We start from the raw sequence: 8338 nt of genomic DNA, 5'->3' as shown, positions 1-8338 counted from the left end.
ACTTTGCCATCTCAAGATCACACTGCACCAAAGAATTGGAAGAGATCGTGCCTTGTAAAGCTGCACTTCAAAGGTTGTTGTTCAAACTTTTTTGATTCGAAACTCCCTGGATCTTGCTCATTTCTTGTGTTTGTTGGTTCCTCTGAAGTCCTCTCATAAGAGGAAATTGATCTGTGTATTTAATTTTATGAATTGAGCAAACTCAGATTGAACTCCATAATTTTCTATCTCAAATTTTTCCTTCTATGAGAGTCTAGAGTAGAAACCAATGGCACCGAGGTGATGTACATCACCCCAGCTTTCCAATGATATGAGGATCGTGCCTTTTGTTGAGGTTTTCAAAACCTGCAACTCTGGCCGGAGCTGGCTTGCTCGCCGGAGAAGACGGTGGTGTACACCACCGTCCCCTACGCGTGGATGCATCTGGACCATTGGATGTTGTTTCCAGATTGAATCCCAGCCATGCAATGTTATGACTTTTTTAAATGCATTATGTTTCTCTTTTAACCAAGGCCTCTGGTGCGCGAGCGCTTATTCACCATCTGATCATCCACCTCATTTAATGAACTTGATCCAACGCGCCAGGCTTTTTCTTAATTTATGAATTTCATTTTATTTTCTTTTATTTCCTTTTATTTCAAAAATTCACAACTCTTTCATTTTTAATCCAAAAAATATGGGACCAATTGCATTATTTCCCTTTTAAATTCTAGTTTCTGAAAATGATTTTTAATATTTTTTATGATGTCATATAATAGTTTTTGTGAATTTTCTCTTTTCTGGTTATTTTTAATGCATTTAAAATAGTTTCCAATATTCAAAAATGCCAAAAATATTTTCTTAACATCTTTGAATGATGATGAATCTGTGAAAAATATTCTCATCAATTTCTTAATTGACTTGAGATTTATTTGAGATTTTAGTTCAATTATGTTATTTTTCTTTATTTTTAATTGTTTAAAATTAGTTTTTATTTTCAAAAAATGATGAAATTTTTTGTCAAACCTTGTTTGGCCTTGTTGAACTTAGGATGATCCAATTGGACTTTTCCAAGTTGATTTGAATTGGATTTGAAGTTTGACCTTTATTTGTTTATTTTAATTCAAGTATTATTTTTAATTCAAAAAATACCAAAAATATTTTAATTGTTTCTTGACTTCTAAACTTCATCTCACTTCTGTTTACCATTGATTGATGTTGATTCATTTCATGTTTGATCAATGTGTGTTGATTATTTCATTTGAATTCCATTTATGTACATTCTTCTTCTTCTTCTTCTTCATCATCATCTTTTTTCTTTTTGATCAATGAGTTAAAGATTGGTGGTTAGCCTTGACATATGAGAGGCTTAACCTTCCTTGGTTCAAATCAAATTTATCCTGATCAAAGATCAAGTGAATTGCTTTGCATTAAGGATAGGTTGCTTCTTGGTCAAGCAAAAAACCTAAATCAATACAAGATCATTCTTCTTTTCTTTTGGCATGGCAAGTTGTAGGAGCTTGGCTTACTAGTCATGATCTCTAACTTGTGTTTGTTGCCTATAGTTTTATTGATCGGCCTCAGATAGGTGTGACTACTACATTAGTCCATTTATGATTGCTTAACATAGCGCTAAATTGCCTTATGGCACACTAACACTAACTACTAAAGACTAACTTTTAATTCAAGCATTTAATTCTTGCAATTTACATTAATGCGATTTAATTTCTTGCTCATTTATTCATTTGTCATTTGCCCTTTGCTCAGTTGAGCTCATGTTTATGTTAATGCAATTTGCCTTTTGCTCACTTAAGCACATTATTGTGTATATACTATTGTGCTTGTTTTATTTTGTTTGTGTGAACCTAATGCAAATGGACAAAGGACTTAGATTTTAGGACCTTACCTATGCTAATGAAGTTTGAAGAGCAACTAGGCCTCATGCCTTTAGAGTGCTAAAATTATCAAAGAGCAACTAGGCCTCATGCCTTTAGAATGCTTAATCTTGAAGATGAACATTGAAAGGACCCCCTAATTTAAACTCACTCTTGTCCATTCTTTATTTGTTTTGTGGAACTTTTTGATTTGTGTGTTCTTGTGTGCTAGGGATCCTAACTTGAGCCAAATTAGAAGAATCATTGTCATGAGCATCCAAAGTGAGAGATACAAAAGCCAATTGGAAGATTCCTAGGAGCTTGATTGTTATTTGCTTGATTGCTTGAGTTATTTGCTTATTGCTTGCTAATTCCAAAGGATGGGAGCAACTTGGATCATCTTTATGATCTCAAGAAGGGAACTCCATGTGGTTTTATTTCTCTTCCTCCATCTTTGCATGTCTAGGACCTAGCCATTCTCTTCTTCCCTCTACTCTAACCCAAGCCAAACTTTTGTGAAAACATTAACATTGTTTTCAAAAATTAGAAACCTAAGCACTATGCTTTTGATTTTCCAAACTCTTTTCATAACACTTATTTTGAATTGAATCCTTAAGTCAACTTTGACCTTACTTTGTGAACACTTTTCATTTGTAAATACAACTCACTCAATTGTTTTTGTGGTTCCAATGACCACTTTTGCCAAAGCTTTTCATAAAAATTAGCTATTAGGTTTGAGTTATCCTAGAGGTTGATATAATACTCACATATATCCTTAGTGATGCACTATAAGACTTCCATGCTTATTATAGGGTTAACCCCTCACTAGCGTGTTGAAGCTCTCCTCACATGGTGGATTTGTGGTTTTAGGTTGAGTTTTCTCCCTTTGATAACAAAAGATCTTAAGGCTTTTGACCAATCAATTCACCAACTTCTTTTTAGATTTTTACCCCGAACTACGAGGTTTTGATCCTAATATTTTTAAGATGGTACGTAGGCAATGAGTTTATCCATTCAAACACAAAAATTTGTAAATAAATTGTATATTCTTTTCTCATCTCCCCGATCATGTTTGCACAAATATTTTTCACAAATACCAACCTACCTTACAACATTGGTGAAAAGGGCTCCCTTAGAGTACTAAGGATGTTTTGGGTGCTTAAAACCTTCCCATTGCATAACCAACCCCCTTACTCAGATCTCTGACATTTTTATTAGTTTTTTATTTGATAAAACTTCTCGGTTTTTGTTCGCTTTCTAACCTTTACTTTGGATAAATAGAAGTGCGGTGGCGACTCGAATTGTATGATTTACTTTTGATTTAGTCAATAAATCTAGAGGTAACGAATACCCCGCTACAGAAAAGTGGCGACTCTGTTGGGGAACTTTTGCCTAGTGGGTTTTGCCTACTTTTTACCTTTGTTATATTGTATGTTATATTTATCTTGTGACATATTTTTTTGCAAATTTGGGATGACTGTATTGATTGTAATATATGAATTGCTTGATATATTAATTGCTTGTGCGCTTGGTGGTCTCTTGTGAGATGAGTTCTATACCCGAACTCGAGTGCACTTATGATAGGAGAATGGCATAGTCTTTTTGACTTGTGTGGAGTTATTCCTTAGCAAGTTGACTTTCAAGCCCATTCACTTGGTGAAGGTTATGTTGGGATCAATAATGCCACACGAGTAGTCGTGGTTAGGCATTACTCTTTTGAATACATGCCTTAGAAGTCAAGGACCTTAGTTTACCAAGCCCATCTTGGCCTATATTAGGATGTAGTGCGAAGGTCGTTCAAGTGTAAGATTTGATACGATTGTTACACGATACTACACCCATAAGAGTCTCTCTTGAGAATATTTTTGGAATATGAGTAGTCATTTATCCGATAATATTCGAAAGATGGGATGATGACTATGGGAACCTCTTGTAGAACATGATTGTCAGGTTTAACCATAGTACCCTCCCTTTGGGTGGTTCTTGACCGAGACCCCATGCTCGTGACTTGCAACAAACCCTTGATTCATGGTTGATCCGTTCTCGTATATCCTTAATATCAATGGAACTTAGGTGTTGATAAGGTGTAAACCATAATCCACCAAAATGGATGATTGATATTAAGGATGACTTGATCCATCCCATGACCTTTGTGTGTTGTGATTTGCTTGATCCTTGAGTGTGATTGTTCCATCCATGCATTCATGCATTCATACACATCCATATCATCAACAATGAGAAAATTCTCAAGGAACTTAAGAGGTCTATTTGCAAATTTTCAGACATGGATAAGCAAAGAAGGAATACAAAGAAGTACAATTTCAGACAACCCGACTTGAATAAGTTAAGGAGTTTGACATCCTATGTATTAGACCCCTTGGAGTTCAAGTCTCGCCATGGGAAGCTTCTGTCTATTCTTGCTACTCAAGTGGATGAAGGTCTGATGAGTGTGTTGGTGCAGTTCTATGATCCCTTGTACCGTTGCTTCACATTTCCGAATTTCCAGTTTTTGCCGACGCTTGAGGAGTATGCCTATTTTGTGGGTATACCTATCCTAGATTAGTTGTCGTTCAGTGGCTTGGAGAGGGTTCCTTCTTCCCAGGAGATTGTTGATCTGTTGCATATAGATGAATCTATTGTTGGTGCTCATATGACTACCAAAGGTGGAATTCAAGGTCTCCCATCTGATTTCCTCATTGCTCAAGCTACTTTGTATGGGAAGGCCATGAGTGAGGACGCCTTTGAGGCCATATTTGTGCTTCTCATCTATGGGCTAGTGTTATTCCCCAACATCGACAACTTCGTGGATGTGAACGCTATTAGGATTTTCTCTACTCTTAATCCCGTTCCGACTCTGTTGGGTGACACTTATTTATCTTTGCATATGAGGAATACAAAGGGTGGTGGTACCATTGTGTGATGTTTGCCTCTGTTGTACAAGTGGGTTATTTCGCACTTGCCACAGACGCTCGCCTTCAAGGAGAACAAAGGATGTCTACGTTGGTCCACGAGACTTATGTCTCTCACTAATGATGATATCTTTTGGTATAACCGTGTATATGATGGTGTGCAAATTATTGACTCTTGTGATGAATTCTCCAATGTGCCTCTTCTTGGTACATGTAGTGGGATTAACTACAACCCTGTTTTGGCACGTCGTCAGCTTGGGTTCCCCTTAAAGGAAAAACCTAATAACATTTTGTTAGAAGGTTTGTTCTTTCAAGAGGGGAAAGATCCCCAAGACTTGAAGGGAGGGATGGTCCGTGCTTGGCGTAAGATTCATAGGAAGGGAAGGAAAGAGCTTGGTCCGAAGAATTGTATTGCTTTGGAACCCTACACCTCGTGTATTAGGAGGAGAGCTTCTGAGTACCGCATGCCCTATGACTACCCGGGACCTACACCTATGGTTATGGTTGGGCCTTTAACCCTCCCAAACCAAGGAGTAGAGGAGTTGAGAGATGAAGACCGCTCGCGTGCTTGGGTCCGTGAGCGAGAGGAGCTACTTCAGCATCTTAGAGATAAGGATGCATTGTTAGATTTTCAGGAGCATCAGGTTATTGACGAGCCCGATGATGTAGTTATTTCTCTTATTCCTCAATCTTCCAGGTTTTGGAAGAGGAAGTACGATCGACTCGCCAAGGAGAAGGCAGATATGAAGGTAGCTTATGAGAGAGAGGTGAAGAGGCTTCGTGCAACTTATCTTCCGGTCTCGAGAGCTTTGGACGATTATTTCTAGGGTTCCATAGGATGTTCATTTTCCTTCTCTCTTGTATTATACTTGGTTACCAAGACTGTACTTCTCTGGTGTAAATTTTTTTCCAGATGTTATTGATATGATTATTCCATATATGTCTAAATGATTAATATTTTCAAAATAGAACTCTAAAGTTCCTCTGATTAAAAATAAATAATAAGCACAAGAATTGCATGCATAATGTGCATAAGCAGGTTTTGCTCCAGGCTCCTTGTTCAGTAGTCTAACTCTGTGTTCTTCATTTATTTTGAAGACAAGCTGACGCACCAGTACTACCCCAGAGCCAACTCATCAAAGCTAATGGATCACCTAGAGCAAGAGAACAGAGAATTGAAGGAGGAAGTGGCAAGATTGACTTCCCTGATGGAGTCATTCTTGGCCGCCCAAAGCCAGTCTTCTCCAACGCCTTCAACTCCTCCCCAAAAGACGATTATTTCTGAGATTGCTGCCTCTACCGTGCCATCTGCCAGTGCTCATTTTGCATCATCTGCTATGCTAGCCAGGTTTCCCTGGGGGTTGCCCGCGAACTTTGTTCCAGAGGGTATCGCCCTAACTTTTGCTTCTCTGCCAGCATCTAGCCCGGTCCTTGCTGTGCCACCTCCAGTCGTGCGTACTTTGCCGAGAGTAGATGACACCATTTGTCACTCTGAGCCATCTGAGGGCCTAGACGTTTATGAGAAAATGGATGCTATGAATGATCAATTCCTTGAGTTGCGCAAGGAACTCAAAACTCTCAGAGGGAAGGACCTGTTTGGAAAATCTGCTGCTGAGCTATGTCTCGTACCCAATGTCAAGATTCCTGTCAAATTCAAAGTGCCTGACTTTGAAAAATACAAAGGAAACACTTGACCGCTCAGACATCTTGTGATGTATGCACGCAAGATGTCGAATCAGACCGATAATGATCATCTCCTAATCCACTACTTCCAGGATAGCCTGTCCGGTGCCGCATTGAGATGGTACATAGGTTTGGACAGCGCGAACATCCGCTCCTTCAACGACCTTGGCAAAGCCTTCGTCAAGCAGTACAAATACAACATTGATATGGCTCCCGATAGGGACCAACTGAGGGTCATGTTCTATAAGGATAAAGAAACATTTAAGGAGTACGCCCAGAGGTGGCGTGAATTGCATGCACAGATTGTGCCTCCGCTAGAAGAGAAGGAGATGACCAAGATCTTTCTGAAGACCTTGAGTTCATTTTATCATGAGAGGATGATTGCTAGCGCTCCTTCTGACTTCACTGAGATGGTGAATATGGGGATGCTTCTAGAAGAAGGAGTCAGGGAAGGGCGCCTGACCAGAGAAGAAGGCTCTTCTGCCAAACGTTATGGGGCGTTTGCGAAGAAGAAAGATGGAGAGGCACATGCTGTGACCTCCCATATTAAATCAAGAAGACCCTCTGTGAAGAGGAAGACTGTGCGTCCGGCCAATAACGAGCACCAAGTGGCTCATATAGCACCTGCATTCCGAGAAAACCAGCATTATCAACATCAGAACCAACAACGAAGAAATCAACAGTATCAGCAACAACAACATCATCCTCAACAGCAGGCCTACCAGTCTCGAAACAACAATCAAACCAGCATGAGCTATGATAGGAAGAGGGTAAATTTTGATCCTATTCCCATGACCTATGCAGAGTTATATCTTTCATTAATTGAAAATAAGTTGATTACTCCACGTGACCCACCTACTATACCGACTAACCCTCAGTGGTGGTATAAGCCTGAGCTTCATTGTGTTTATCATTCCGGTGCTCCCGGACATGATGTGGAGAACTGTTACCCTCTAAAGACCAAGGTTCAAGACCTTGTTAGAAGTGGTATCCTGTTTTTCGAGGACGTAGGTCATAATGTGAAGAAGAACCCATTGCCCGAGCATGGGAAATTTGTTGTTAACATGGTTCAGGGTTGCCCTGGCAAATATAAGATCAAATATGTCATCCATATCTGACAATCTTTGGTCAAGATGCACAAACTGTTATGTGGATACAATCACTACAAGCATGACCACGACAGCTGCCGTGTTTGCACTGTCAATGAGAGGGGATGTTGTCAAGTCAGAAAATACATCCAAGAAATACTGGATCAGGGTGTGATAGAGATACTTCAGAATCGTGATGAGGATGAAGTGAATGTAATATCCCCTGTCTTTAGGATACCTGAGCCTGTTATTGTCAGATATGATGGCAGCAAGCAGAAGGCTTCTCCCTCTCTGATTATTAAGCCAGCTGGCCCTATTCCGTACTCTTCCGACAAGGTTGTTCCCTATCGTTATAATGCGGTTGCATTAGAAGATGGGAAGGAGGTGCCTTTACCCTCCACTTCTATTGTCAATATTATTGATGTTAGTGGTTTGACCTGCAGTGGTCGTGTTTTTTCGGTGCCGCCGAAACCCCAAGCTGACACCAGAAGAGTTGATACTGCTGATAGTGCCACCCGTCCTTTGGGAAATTCTTCTGTTTCTCCGAATCTGGCACTTGCTGTTGACAGACCTGCCGCTGCTATTAGAGCTCCTGTCCCTGCTGGCCAAAATGGCATGATGAAAGAGGACTGTGATGAGATAGTGAGGCTCATCAAGAGGAGTGAATATAATGTTGTTGATCAGCTGCTACAAATGCCTTCAAATATATCTGTGTTGTCTTTGTTGATGAACTCTGAGCCACATCGTGAAGATTTGCAGAAGGTGTTGGACGTGGCGTACGTGGATCATGACGTCACCATTGAAC

Source organism: Lathyrus oleraceus, chromosome 4 (assembly GCF_024323335.1).
Source record: "Lathyrus oleraceus cultivar Zhongwan6 chromosome 4, CAAS_Psat_ZW6_1.0, whole genome shotgun sequence".
NCBI lineage: Eukaryota > Viridiplantae > Streptophyta > Magnoliopsida > Fabales > Fabaceae > Lathyrus > Lathyrus oleraceus.
The sequence above is the reverse complement of the archived record's forward strand: the minus strand, read 5'-3'. Positions refer to the sequence as shown.